Source organism: Scleropages formosus, chromosome 25, assembly GCF_900964775.1.
Source record: "Scleropages formosus chromosome 25, fSclFor1.1, whole genome shotgun sequence".
Lineage (NCBI taxonomy): Eukaryota > Metazoa > Chordata > Actinopteri > Osteoglossiformes > Osteoglossidae > Scleropages > Scleropages formosus.
In genome coordinates, this window is record NC_041830.1 from 9,039,663 (window position 1) to 9,054,450 (window position 14,788).

Here is a 14,788-nt window from a genome sequence, read left to right on the forward strand (position 1 = left end):
ATGACAGGTGCTGAATCTTATTACTGAGTTCTTGCGGAGGAGGCCACTTGCTCTGTTTAAGGGATGAGAGATTATTGTGGTTTGAGAAAACAGTGACTTTTCCTAGAAACATCTCATCAGACAGGCATTTAATCTGAATTGCTGTGGCAGACAGTGGCATTTTCAGGCCTTAAATGTTTATGCTTGTTGTGCTTCACTAGATCTATAAAAACCAAAAAGGCTTTAAATCGAATAACAAACCCTTATATCGCATAGCTGAACATCAGTGCTGAGGTTGAAGGAAGGTGATTCATTAATAGTTGTGGGAACGTGTGGTACAGTGCCCTAAACTGTGTGAAATAATGCAATTTGTGCACCAGTTAGGACAGAATTTATGTTATTCTTTTTCTCGGGGGGGAAAAACAGGGATTAATTTTAGTTCTTTGTAGCATTTTAGCTGTCTTGGGCGTTATGGTGTTTTGGCTTTGGCATATGCTTCCGGGTGTATTTTCTTGTGCTCTCGAGGACTGTATGGCTGGGAACGATAGAAATGCATTCAGTTGATCAAATTTCAGTTTTTACCTCGTTCCCGTCTTTCTGTTTTGTGTAGCCATTTTTTTAAAATTTTATTTATACATAACACTGAGACTCGGACATCTAAACCGTGCACTGTTTTAATGTGTTCTTCTAGGTGTTTGTTTGCCAAGCTTAGCAACAGAGTTTTTTGCCAGTTAGTCCTGAACTCATAGCCAGCGTAGGATTTATTTGGAAAATGTCTGTCTTCTAATGTGGGCAGAAATCCTTCTGTCAGATTGATCCCCCATTTACAACAAAGTAACTCCACAGAATTTAATCAAATTACATACATGTAAGATGCATACTCACCTCCAGTCCATAATGAGTTTAATCTCTTATCTGGTCCTATTGGAGTAGAAATGTGACCATTCCTATAATCCTTCCTTTGTGAGACTAATGTTAAGAGATGCACATTGTTTGTCTTCATGTGACAATGAAAATCTTGGAAGAAGACTGGAGAGTGGTCTTTTATTGGTGTCATTTGTTGGGTTCGTAGGTCTTAAGCACAGAGGATGTTGCACAACATGAACTGTACAGGATTTGTGTGTTGACTGCTTACAGTAGTAATGGACAAGATTGTTCCGGTTCAGTCAGTATCCTGAGTTCTGTACTGAGAGAGAATGATTTGGATAGCCTCATGGAGCTGGGTTTTTAAATCTCTAACTGCATATGGGTGGACAAAAAAATGAAATGCCAAACAATGTTTATATATTGTGCTCTTGGGATGGCTGTTAATGTGGTGGTTAGAGCTGCTGCCTGTGGATCGAAAGGTTGTGGTTCAAATCTCACTTGTTGTTCTAATACCCTTGAGTGAGATGCTTACCCTAAATTGCTCCAGTAATGTTACCCAGCTGTATAAATGAGTAAATAATGGTAAATGGCTAAACATTATAAGTTGCTTTGGAGAAAATGATCAGCTAAATGCATAAATGTAAATATTTTCTAAGAAGCAGAAAAATCACTCTTTTCCTTCCGAACAGCTTTCATCCTTCTAGAAATGCTTTCACAGAAGTCTTCAATTGTATGGGATATTAGAATGGGAACGGGATATCCGGTCTTGAACAAGAAAGGATTATGAAAGGTTCAATCATGGTATGGGGATTAGTATGTCCTTTGAATGCATTTGGTTTTATGAAACCAAATCCATTTTACAGTATCTCTCAGAGTGTTAATGTGTACATACAAGAACATTTTGAGGAACCTGCATTTGCATCTTAGGATGTATGTGGCTGCCTGAAAAGGATATTTTGACATTTGAGTATTTGCAGCAGTCGTTGGGGAATGGCTAATGGGATACCTAACAATAATTACAGATTCAACAAACCAAGTGGCAGTATGATTTGAAGCAAGACCATATGTACTGAAGCCATTCTTTTGGGTTTCTCCAAGCCAAAACCTGTCCACATATATGGAAAGGGTTAATTGATGAATTGTCAGACCACACATCCTTTTCATACTGCTTTCAGGTCCAGGTTTCATCCTCATTACACCAGGTTATGAATTCTTACACAGTTACCGCAAACTGTCTGTTTTTTTAAAAAGAAACCCAACGCTTACAGCATGTCAGACGTTGATTCAATTCTTCACTTATTTGTTTTGATTTATATTATCGATGTTAAACAGAGAATTAAATACATACTCACCACAAATTAAAAAAAAAAAAAAAAAAAAAACCAAAAACAACAAGGCCTGAAACCTCCAGGAAAAAAAATTGAAATTAAGTATTACAAGGCCAGCACTCACCCTAGTAATCATTTATTGTAGACACAAAAGTAAGAATCTGACACAGCCATAGGCCTTCCTCACCGTGCGGCACCAATAATAGACGAAATAAGACCAGTGATGATTACCTAAAACAGTAAAAATGACTGGTATCTACTCATCTTTCTGTTTAATTTTCATGTATTACTACGTATGACCAGTTTTTTTTTTTTTTTTTTTTTTATAACTGTTTTGTCATTTCACTATACACAGGGGTACAGCAGAAACAAAATATGGTTTGACCAAGTTGGCCTAGTGCCATGCCACACATTAAAACAATTACACATTCTTTTATTCTTTATTCTGTTAAGTAGCTGAGAATGTATTCATTGTATGCGTATGTAAAATGACCATATTTAAGGGTAATTTTTGTGTTTTCTGATGCTGCTTTTTCCTCTTTTGTTGTACATCCTCATTTTTTGCACTTTCCCGTTACTGTTTAAAAAAAAAAAAAAGCTCATCTTTTGAAGTAATTGTGGTCAGACCTCTTATAGCTGATATATACTTCTAAATCAGTTCACTTGTGTTCAACTTTAATGACTGAATGGTCCATTTGAATTTAGGATGTAGTTACTCCAGGGTTTGAGTCTTTAATGGGACATCTGTCATCCACCTACGTTATAATTGTTTTCAAGAATGTTTAACTTCAGACGGCAGCTAAACAACAAAAATGATGATTGTTTTTTCATGCTATCAAAGCATCTTCAAAAAAATAATGGTAAATTGCAAAGATGTGCGACATTGCGCTGATTTTTCTCATTCTAGTGAAGAATATTTTGATTAAATGGTGAAGACTTAATGATGTGACACGAATTTTGCATAAAATATTTAAATGACTTGTCATCATTAGCTGAAAAGTTAGCAGTTGGCATTCATTAACTTGGTACTTTTTTAAAATTACTACTGTCATTAACTTCACTGCAGTAAAAGCTATCAATTACTGAACAGTCTCCGTTTGAGACATGGCATACATGGTTGCTGCTCATATTAAATATAGTAATGTGCTTAAAGTGAATGTACTGGTGTCAGTGATGTATGTTAATGGTAAAGCAGCTTTGCTTCCTTAATTTTTCCTTGCAGCTGTGAATGTTTTGCATTATTTTAATCAATTACTGTTATGGGAATATATAAATGGCAGAAAGTAGCATATTTGAGGTCATGAACTTGCAGTCTGTATGTTAATGATTCTCAAGTTGGACTTTGCAGTTGTACCTATGACAAAAGTATTTTAATTAATTTGAAAAATTTACAAAAAGTAAATTAAAACAGAAAACAATTTTTTTTTGGAAATTACATAGAGGTGATTATGACAACGATATTATTTGGCAAGTTGCATCTGATAATGTAAATGTAGTTGTGCTCTGGCACTCTGCACTCATTCCTTGGAGTTCCTGCTGTGGTGTGGTCAGTGGGTATTGGGAGAGTCAAATTCATCTCTCTCAGAGTGTCTGCTTACTTATCCCAGGAATCTTTGGTGCCTCACTTCCCCGGGGCTGCGTTAGTAATCAAATAGACAGGGTTAAGCTTTAAACACACTTTTTAATCAAAAAGCACAAAATTTTTCTCATGCGCTAGGCTGTTTTACATTGCTGTATACTGCTAGCCCAGTACTCCTCTTGTCTGGTTCACCGAGCTGTTTTCCGACCCAACCTATTCATCTTGCCTCTACATTTATCATGTGATTAGGTAATATTGCACTGTTAGACTGTTTGACTGTTCCCATTTGTACAGCAGAGTACAGTGTGTGAGATGTGGTTTGGCATTTAATGGCAGGTGTTTAAGTATGTTTGCAGATGAACACTGGGAAAACGACAAGCATTTTTTCCACATATACGCTTCTAAGGTAATCCTCGTCTCAGTCTGACCTATTTAATTGCGTTATGTCCAAACCGCCAAGACGTGTTCCAACCGATGCCGTGAATAATTCCTGCACAGTTAGGTTTTTTTGTAATTATTCTGCTTTTTTTTGTTGCTTTTGAGAAGCTATCTCCAAGTCGATGGCACATATGCAAAGCTAGATGTTTTCCCTCTTGAGTGTAGATAAGTGTGCTCATTTGAAGGCTGGAAGTCAGCAGCAGCATATGTGTTAGATTTTGCATTATAAATAGAACTGGGCCATGGTTGTTTTGTTTTTTGTTTTGTATTTCTTTCCCTTTTTTTAAAAAAAAAAAAAAAGAAAGGTTGTGGTTTTTCAAGCTAAATTATCAGCATGGTTGAAATTCTGAAACTTTGTTGGTTTCAGGTGGTTTTTGAAGTTCTTTGGAGGGTGTGAGGAAGAGTTACTTGACAAATCCGGGATTTAGTTGCCGACATGGGAACTGTGTCTGCTGTGGCCTGTGGGATGAGAACACTTTTGATGAAGACCACTGTGAAATCCCAGCCAGGCTGGGCACTGTCTGCATCTCTTGTCTCCCCATTTTGGGGAATTGCTGTGATAAGTGGGTCACCCTGGCTGGCTCCCTATAATCTGGTTCCACATTTCATGGGGGTAAGGAATCTGAATTATTGATAAAAGCATGAGCATCCTCTGAACCAGCAGGGCTGCAGGAATGTTGCTGTGGCAGCACATAAATAGCGATCCAGAGGCATAGGCTACATTTACATTTATTCATTTAGCTGACTCTTTCCTCTAAAGCGGATTAAAATGTTAGTCTACATACAATTTTTTACCCATTTATACAGCTAGGTAATAGTACTGGAGCAATTTTAGGGTAAGTACTTTGCTCAGGGGTACTACAGCCAGAGGTGGGCAACAGCTCTAACCACTACTTTTCCGGCTGTCCCCTATATCGTCTTTAAGATGATTTTAGTTTTGTTTACATTGTCTAATGGCAAATTAACGGAGGAAAAACACAAAAGAGTAATGACTTTAAAACTGATTAAAAGAAGATAGGAGAGTATTCTGTATGGCTGTTACCGTCCCTCTTTACATTTGAGATGGACCCCCACTGCTATAGAGTTATGGTGTATATTTGCAGTGTACAAATGTGCTGGTTTTATGAGAACCAGCAGTTGAGCAGATACAGCTTACCAGCTGGGTACAAGTGCATATCCATCACATATCATGCGTCCTACTTTTGTCTGTCTTCAATCTGATAGTCATTTTCTGTCATGAAAATAGGAAACTTTTTTAAACATTGGCTTAAGCCTGCACATTCAAGAAATTGTTGGTGTCACATACATAATGTGGATATTTACATACCAGAAAGTGACATGTTTGCATGTCTTGGAATGCTGCAATCTGGGAATTTGAAAAACCAGACTTTTTGTGTGCTAAAAATGCACCACGCCTTCAGATGGCTTTCAAACATCGTATGCTGGGAGGTAAAAGGCTCTTGCTGGTTGCCAGGAAACGACTGGCAGGCTTGTGTTAAAATCTGTACTGATGTTACGGTGACAGTTGCAGCTTCTTCTCATGGCACATGGCTGCAAGGTATTAAAATGAGAACCTACATATTTTTTTCGATAGTACATTTTTTCAGGTTTGTTTTTACATGAAATAAGTTGTCTATTTTCAAGATGGCTTACAATGATCATTTCTGTTAATTTCTTCCTAGTAATTTTAATATTGGGAAGGACAGGTAGTATACTAAAGATCTGGTTTTTGAACTTAAAAGTTGCAGACTCACTTTGCAGAAAGGGCCCTGCTCTAATAGCCTTCACGGACTACTTAACCCGAATCACTCCACTAAAATAGCCTTTATGAACAAAGTGCATAAATGGATAAAATTATTCTGCAAATAGCTTTTTGATAAAAGCATTGCTTAAGCGCCAGAATAACAAGAGCAGCAGCAGCAGTAGTAGTCATATAAATAAGTTCATTGGGAATTATTCAAAATCTGAGTTTGGTCGGAACAAATTGCACTTTTAAAAAAATACTGCAAACACCAGCAACTTCTTTTAGTGTAATATTTTAAGATCTGTGGAAAATGTAGTATATACTGTGTGTGTGTGTGTGTGTGTGTGTGTGTGTGTGTGTGTGTGTGTGTGTGTGTGTATATATGTGTGTGTGTGTATGTATATATATATATATATATATGTATTTTAGGTCTTTTCTTACTGAGAGTTACTGGTGTTTCTGGTGTCATTTACTGCCTGGAGGACTGATACTTAAGTTTTCAGTTTTTCGATTTCTGTATCGAGGCCATTCTGAGTCAGGAAATAAATTAAGGAGAAGTTGGGGAGGAAATGGAGAATTGCAAGCTGGCTGCAATTTATTGCCAAGGTCATGCTGTGCCAAGCAGCCGATAATTAGAGTTTGTAGGAAAGGTCCTGCCAGGATTTCCTTTGAAAGTGGATTGGGAAAGGGCATTTGAGACCCTTTTCAGACACCATTTTCCATATCCATGCAAGATTCCTCACTGTGAGATGGACCAGACCAGGACTCCATCCAGCTGTGAGCCCCCCAAGCAAAAACCAAGTCAGCTATATTCCCTATTACCAGTAGAAAAAGCAGATTTTCAGCCCTTTTAATCAATATCATTAAATGTTTATCATGTTGCATGGTGAATATAGGCCCCAACATAACCTCCTACATGACAGATACCATGCTTCAGATGCTAATTCCCCTTGAATTAATGTATTTTACATCAAGCCTTACCTACCTCAGCTATTTCGAGCAGGATTTTCATACATCTCTGGCAGTATTATGCAGTCGACCTCTTCCAGCAGCCCCGAGGCTGCAGAGGCAGTTTATGGGACCACATTAAAGTGGTTTCTACCTTGCAGCCCTGAGGAGCAAAGGTCAGGTTTGCGAATATATGGGCATGAGTGGGGAGTGAAGTCCTGGGAGTGGCAAATGAGGGTTGCCTCAGGCTTCCACTACAGCTTTTATAGCTTTGGCTTGATTGGCATTCATGGAGGATTAGTGTGACAAAGATACTTAAAGCATCTTTTTGAGTCTTTGACATTTTTTATGCCGCAGTGTAGTGTAAGTATATTACTCAGTTGTAAAGCAAAAGTGCATCTCGTCAACACATGAACTAAAAGGTTAGAGGTCTGCATTGACCACTAACTACACCACCTACTGCTCTCATCAGGACGTTGTGTTATTAGAAATTTGGGTTACGAATTTTCAACAATATGAATATTTATCAGCTTATTTTGAATAGTGTTTTCTTTATCTGTTTTCCAAACTTTTTTGACAGAATGTTACCAGCATTTTTCCAAACCACCCTTAGTTGGCAGCAAAATGCAGTGAAATAGAAGGGTGTGAGAACAATTAAATTTTGCTGGTTTTTACAGTGGACCACTGCCATAACAAATACTTGACGTGTATGGGCAACAGTCAGAATTGAATAAGTTTGTGGACAGAATATATTTTAATTTATTATTTTAAAATTACTTTTAATGTAGCTCAGAGTTGATAGAGCTCAAGGTTTAAAACATACTTTTGTTTGTCATAGCTATGTCTGAGACCTGCTGAATCTCCCCAGTGAATTAATAAATATGTGTTTATTATGCGTGGTGGCGTAGTGGGTTGGACCGGGTCCTGCTCTCCAGTCGGTCTGGTGTTCGAGTCCCGCTTGGGGTGCCTTGTGACGGACTGGCATCCCATCCTGGGTATGTCTCCCCCTCCACCAGCCTTACGCCCTGTGTTGCCGGATTAGGCTCCGGCTCCCCTCGACCCCATATGGGACAAGCAGTTCAGACAATGTGTGTGTGTGTGTGTGTGTGTGTGTGTGTGTGTGTGTGTGTGTGTGTGTGTCTATTATTAGGTTCTTTTTTCTAATTCCAAACTGATAGTGACAACATTTCCACAAATGTGTTTGTGAACTTGCCGTGAATTGCTCCATTAAAAAAATTGACCAGCTTTATAAATACCTAAATCAATAAGTATCTTACCATTATAAGTTGCTTTAGAGAGAAGCCTCAGCTAAAGGAATGTAATGTTAGGTCAATTTTAGTCTCCTCATTGTGTTGAGCCACTATGAGCAGTTTTTATATTGGCTATTGAATGTCATATGTGGGGTAAAAGGTAGCCTGAAAGTAGAAAATCTCTTTGCATCTGGCCACAAACAAAAAGGTAGCTCGAAGGGTAATCCTGAGGCAAATGGCTTCCATTGAGCAGTTATTCTGGGGTGTCTTTATGAACCTCACAGCTCTTTTTGAGCCATTTATCAGAGGTGATGTGCAGAGCCGGAAAGCACATCCAAGAGTTTGGCGTGACACAGCACAAAGCCAGCAGCGACCCACACCTCTTCCAGCACACCGGTGCACAGAAATAGCTGGCCTTTAATTGGATGATGTGCTCGGGTGCCCTTAATACCATCGGTCAGGAAGCTGTGCGCATGTCTCAGAGTCTCGCCTCTCAGAAGCCCACGCTGAGATTGACAGACTAGACCCTAGGTGCTGCCTAAGACACTCATCACCTCTTTATCACTCTGTGTGGATATATCCTTTCTTTTAGGCAGGTCACCAAGCATGGTTCAAGTGGCCTGTCCCTTGAATAAGAGGGCATGAAAATTGCGTGCCATGAGATGGAATTCCTCCCAGGCTTTCACACTGTTAGGTTTTGCATATCTGACTAATATCGCCTCTTAGCATTTGTAACATTTTTCTCCACTTAGCTGATGACGTAGAATGTTGGAGAAGCTTACAGCGATTTACCCATTTGCACAGCACGGTACTCTTTAAGTACCTTTCTCAAATGGACAAGGAGGGGGATTTTAGCCAGGGACTTTGACATTGCAAGGCAGCAGTCTTAACTGCTATGATATTCATGGCCCCATAATGTAATAGGCAGTGTCTTAGATCCCTGGTGATAATCGTAGATGATGAAGAAACACCAAAGAACTGCTGTTAACAAATATTTCTCCTCTTGTCATTCTTTGGCATCCATTTATTAGTCATATATAATTCTTCAGAAGTCAAAGGACCTGTGATTTCTCTCAGGCTTCCACCAGTAGACACTTGCTGCATTTAAACTAAATTGAGATTGGGAGCTTGTCCTTCTACCTGGTTTTAGATCACTTGGGCAGGCCATGGAGGTATTAACTGCATACCGTGTTCATGTGGACACACTCCAGTGCTTTCCTATATCCTCGACTTCCTTCTTTAGTCCCTTTTACCCTTCTTGCACCAACAGCAGGAGCAGTGAAATGTGGAACACTGGCGTGTGTTGATCCATACTGCTCATTCATGCTGCCCATCTCTTAGCTAACAGTAGTGTTGATTTCTGTCATAGCTTCTCTTTTTTTCCTTTCTTTATGTTTCTCACATTGGCATGGATAATTATGAAAGGTTATAGTTTGAGATATTCACAAAAGCTGAGTAGTTGCATTAAGAGAGGGCTTTATTTAAATGTGTGTATGCAATGTCCAGCTCTCTTGCTTTGCAGATGTCTCGTTTTTGAAGTTTTTCAGCTGGTAAATATGTAAAGCATTAAATCAAACCGCATCCAGGAGTCAAACATTTGCCCTTTACTTGATGTTCACTGTTAGAATTATTGTGTTGACTGACTAAATGGGAGTAAAAAGCTGCTTATGTAAAATCTGTTAAGGATAAAATGGATTGAATCAGACCTTCAGTTTGATGCTCTCTGTTCGGCTTCACTGAATCTGGATGCTTAATTTACAATGCAGCACAGGGCTGCCGTGGAGGTATATATACTGCCCGTGCTTTTCTGTGAGTATTTTAAGAATCCCCAGCAGTAGAAGAGAGAAATGGGTATTATGTGTTCAATTCAAGCAATTCCTTTGAAGTACTTTATTTCTTTGATTTCCTCTATTTCTGCGTTAAAAATAAGTGCCACACACCGACTCAAATCTAAAGATGCATAGTGTATTGCAGGCAGGAGCACTGTTTTCGCATCCTATTTTTCAACACTTTGAGAAGGATTATTTAAAAAAAAAAAAAAAATAAAGCTAGGAAAAAAACACACATTTTGTCAGTGCTGGTGCTCAAACTGCATTAAAAAGCTGCTCAAATGTTTATTAGAACACTCTATTTGTATTTCTCATTTAATGCTCATTTTGTAGTATGTATGGGACAGCTAGTAGCGTAGTGGGTAGAGCTGCTGTCTTTGGACCTCCGGCTGCACTACGCTTAAGCAAAGTACTTACCCTGAATTGCTCCAGTAAACTTACTCAGCTCTATAAATGGGTAAGTAACTGTAAGTAGATTCGCATTGTAAGTTTCTTTGGAGAAAAGCGTCAGCTAAATGAGTACATGTAATGTGTTGCTAGTGCTGAGGTTCCTGTAAGTGTGTAGCCATAGCAATCCTTTTTGAAATAATTTTAGTTTAGTGCTCTGCCTTTCATCCCATTGCATTTAGTAATTTGTAATATTCCATTATATTAAATTAAAGACATCTAGTACCACACCGTTTTGGATATTGTGAATGAAAAGCAGTCTTCATCAAGTTGGTAGCTTTCTTTAACCTCTACACACTATGAAAAATTTCACAGATTCACTTTGTGGTGACCTAGCCAGGGCTCCACATGAGCCGCAAGATGGACATGTTCTCCCCAAAGACCCTCAGACTGGCCAAAATTCTGCTGCTCGCCCTCAGTTTTTGTTGCTTCATTGTTTTCACCAACCTTTCCCTTCAGAACAACACCATAGACATTTCTCAGCTTGCTGAAACCATATCCACACCAGTCATTGTAGTTATCCACACAGTGTATTATAAGAAGACATTTTCATGCAGGATCAAAATGAGATTGATTTTTGAACTCCTTTTATGATGTGAGGTTTAACCTGTTGGGAATGATCTTTGCTCCACCAGGGCTCTTAGTTAGTACTTTGTATCAGGTGCAGATGGGTGCAAAGCAGCATAAGCTGCAGGTGAACTCCATGTGGCTCTTTTGATACCAGACTCCCAGTGTCTTTTGCCTTCCTTCTCAGACTGGCACTTTAGTTCAAGCCCTTGACCAGTGGGAGGAGGGATTCTTAGCCCTTGGGCTTCACCTGTTCTGGTTATGGTGCTGAAGTCAGGGGTCATTGCTGCCTTGGTGAATCTGTTAAATCATCATCAGCAGCGCTTTGCCTGTGACACACAGCATTTTCGCATCATCAAAATTTGCATCAACCAGATTTTGTAGTTACAGTTCAGGTGACACAGTTTCGTATAGGAAAGCTAACACTAAATAGAGAAGATCTCTCAGGTCTGCAACGTGCGTGTGTTTATGTGGCAGCCAGTTTCATCCCCTCTCCTGTTGTGAAATGTCATAGTTTTCAGGTTTTCGTAGTTTAGATAAGCCTTATAGAGGGAGGCATATGGGACATACAGTGTGGTTTTCTGCTTAGATTTTTTTTTCGTATTTCTTACAGAAAATTATTAGATTTTTGCTGAAGCTCAAGAAAAGAAACACACAAATTAGTCACTTTTTAAATTAAGGCTTCACTAAGCTTTGACAGAACAAATTAATTGAATAGATGGATCAGTATACTGTCAAATTTTTTTATTTGTACCTTTAATTTTCTCCATCTTGTCGGTATGGCTGGCAGCACATTAGTCCTATGGAGCATGGTCGGATTAGAGCTGTACCTTTCACACCAAAGTACCTCCCAGCATGACCCAACACTATTCCTGTACTCCACATTCAGACGCCAGCTTGTTTTTCCCAGTTTTGACAGCTGAACTATTGCCCACACCAGGTGTATATGAGCCCTTCTGAAGCTTGCTGGGCTGTAATGGGATGATGAGCACCGTGAACTCTCTAAGAATGTTATAGTGATGTGCTGTTTTCAAAAGGGGTGACTGCTTTGAGATGACTGAAATCGGTTTGGACAGCAGGAAGGGCAAAAGGAAATGGTTAAACCACAGGAAGCCTCATTCCTGCACCTACACCAAGTGCTGTGAAGGGATCTAAACACCCCCCCCCCCCCCCTTTTTTTTTTTTTTCTTTTTTTGGTTTGAAAAAGCAGTTTTCAGATTTTTATCATGCCATAGCAATTTCTTCTCTGTCACAGAAGACTAGGAAATAGGGCGGGGGAGGAGATGATAATTAAATGGCTTTAATCGATGTGCAATTCAAATGGACAGTCATGAGACTGGTGCTATGAATCAGATATTATACAGTGGACTGGGACACTCTCCAGGTTGCAGGTGCTGCTGATATAACGTGAATTTCTGCAAGCTTCGTTCTGCAGGATTTGCTTGGCTGAGCCACATACTAATGGGGTGTATGCCTTTTTATTATTAGTGTTTGTGTATGTGACCTTCTGGAAATAGTTTGTTTGGATCCAGTTATCTTTTGAACAAACAACTAAGCCATGGAATGGCATATTAGGTTGTCATAGTAAGGTGTGGCACGATAAGCACAGGAAAAAGTAATTTATCTCAACGTTTGTGCAGTACAGTATACATGTTCCAGTTTTTTGAATGTTATCTGAAAAGCTTAATCTGGAGACACTCAGTTTTTATATCTGTGTATACATGTTTTTTCAATGTGGGCTACTTTACTTGAAATTACTACAAAGAATTTATTAGGTATTAGTAACATAGTCAATTTATGTAGGTATTCTCAAATTTCTGAATGTAATGTATTTTGTTTTGTTGAGTTTGTTTCCCTTGTACTTGTAATTCTTTTACTCCGTAGTCAAAAGCTTATGCACATGTAGGAAACCTATAAAAGCCATTTGCCAGAGAACAGAACGGCCTCCTAACACAAAGCAGCAGAAGGAAGCAGTTTATTTATACCATATCCAGGGGTTTTGTTGCACATGGAATTATTATTATACTACATTGTTTAGGGATATTTAAATTACATGTCCAATAACATAACGGAATTTTAAAATAGACATTTTTACCTATTTCTGTCCATTCTTGACCAAACACATATGTTCAACAAGAGAAAATCAGGCCTTTTCTCCATTACATTTTTCTTTACTTACTAACAGCATAATAAGGAAATTTAGGGGAAAAAAAATCTGCTGTGTGAAATCAACATAGATTTGTTGAATACTCCCTAATGAGCAACATCCTAAAATGACTCTTTGGTTTTGCCATTCTATCTCCTAAAATGCCTGCATTAAGATCATGACTTGGGGAGCAGTGCCCGACTAGTGCCAGTTGACAAACAGGAGGCAGAGTTGCTTTCCTGAGCATAAATATGCATTTTGCCCTTAGGGCCACCAGTCTGCAGAAAAATAATTACATATTTAATGTTGTCATAATTTTCCCTATTTACTTGTTTGCAATGAACTTGACAGAGTAATGGTGTCTGAGTCATCAGTTAAGGTACTTTTATGAATTTGATGTGTATTTGATTTATTGCAAATATAAAATTGCATTTTTTCTTAATTTTTTGCGTTAAAATTCTTTATGGCTGCTATGTGTGCAGGTAAATGGTATTGTTCAAAATTACTGCAGGCTCAAAATATGTTTGTTCAATTTGCATAGAGTATGGTCTGTCAGTGTGCGCTGGACTGGTGACTCCATTCCCTCGTATTGCGGATTGCCTCCTCTAGTACAATCAATAGGGAGCACACATCATTCCAGCATCATCTCCATGGAAACGAACTCTCAGAGCAGTCTGATTGGCCCTTTCCCAGAGACTGTTTTAATGTGATAGGAGGAGAGGCTCATCCACCCCCCCCCCAGCCCCCTCTCCCAAACAAAACAAGCGCACACACATTTTCCCCCCATCCTTCCCCTTGTCTTAATGTTGTTATGTGAAAAACAGAGATTAGGCAGTTCATTGAAGATCTGTGCGTGTGTGCAGCGCTGCAGCTGGAAGCTGGCAACGATAGCTAGTGGGGGTACGAAGCAGGACGGCACTCTGGCAGCACGGGAGTCATATCCAGCACCTGCGCACAAACCTGCAACCAGAGCAAATGGACTAAGGAGCTTGGAAGGTTCAAAACAAAAAAAAAAAAATGAGAGGAAATGCCAAAATTGGGCTCGACCATCTCTCTTGCTCAGGCACGTACCTCAGCGGCATTCTCGCTTGCATGTAATGGCGCATATAGCTTGTGAAGAGGCAGGGAGCAATTTTAAAAACCGCCATCCCCTTCCAGTTCTTCTAGAAGGACGGCGACGGATGGATATGCTCCACTGAAGACGGCTGCATCTTGACGGAAAGGTAGAAGCGGCTCGGACCAGCCTTGAGAGCGAGGCAGACAGTCTGTTCACATTTGCTGCCCCTGCACGTGAAGCCTACGTTTCTGCGGACCCCAGCTGAAGTACATGCTAAGGCTATCGCGGTCTCTGTGCCACATGCTTGGTAATATCTATGCTATCGTTCTGGAAGATGTTTTATATGCTTGCCCTTTTTTGGGTCAGCTTCTGGAACTTTAACGTCTAAAGACAACTGGAATAACTTTCCTTGTTCTCATCAGGGGCTTCTGCACTGGTGTTGCATTATTAAGGTTTTTTTTAATGAACGGCGTTTTTGAAGAGGCTGGCAGTCTTGTTTTGTCCCTCGGTTATTTACTTTCTTGCTCTTTATAAATACTGCCAGGTGAGCCTTTTTTTGTTGCTTTGAGGCACTTGCATTTTTTTTTTCTCCTTTGGGATTCCCTAAGC

General features: G+C 39.4%; 1 protein-coding gene and 1 pseudogene across 4 annotated transcripts in view; both read left to right on the forward strand.

Moving 5' to 3' along the window:
* The window catches only part of tspoap1 (TSPO associated protein 1), a 90,319-nt gene that overhangs the window by 4,336 nt on the left and 71,195 nt on the right, over window positions 1-14,788 (forward strand). The window contains exon 2 of one of the 4 annotated variants that reach the window (XM_029249164.1): window positions 13,986-14,486. The exons of the other annotated variants lie outside the window; for them this stretch is intronic. The gene's annotated coding sequence lies outside the window, so the exon portion shown is untranslated. The remainder of the gene's footprint in view (window positions 1-13,985; window positions 14,487-14,788) is intronic. 4 annotated transcript variants of the gene reach the window in all.
* On the forward strand, window positions 9,300-11,409 carry LOC114909497 (solute carrier family 35 member E3-like; annotated as a pseudogene).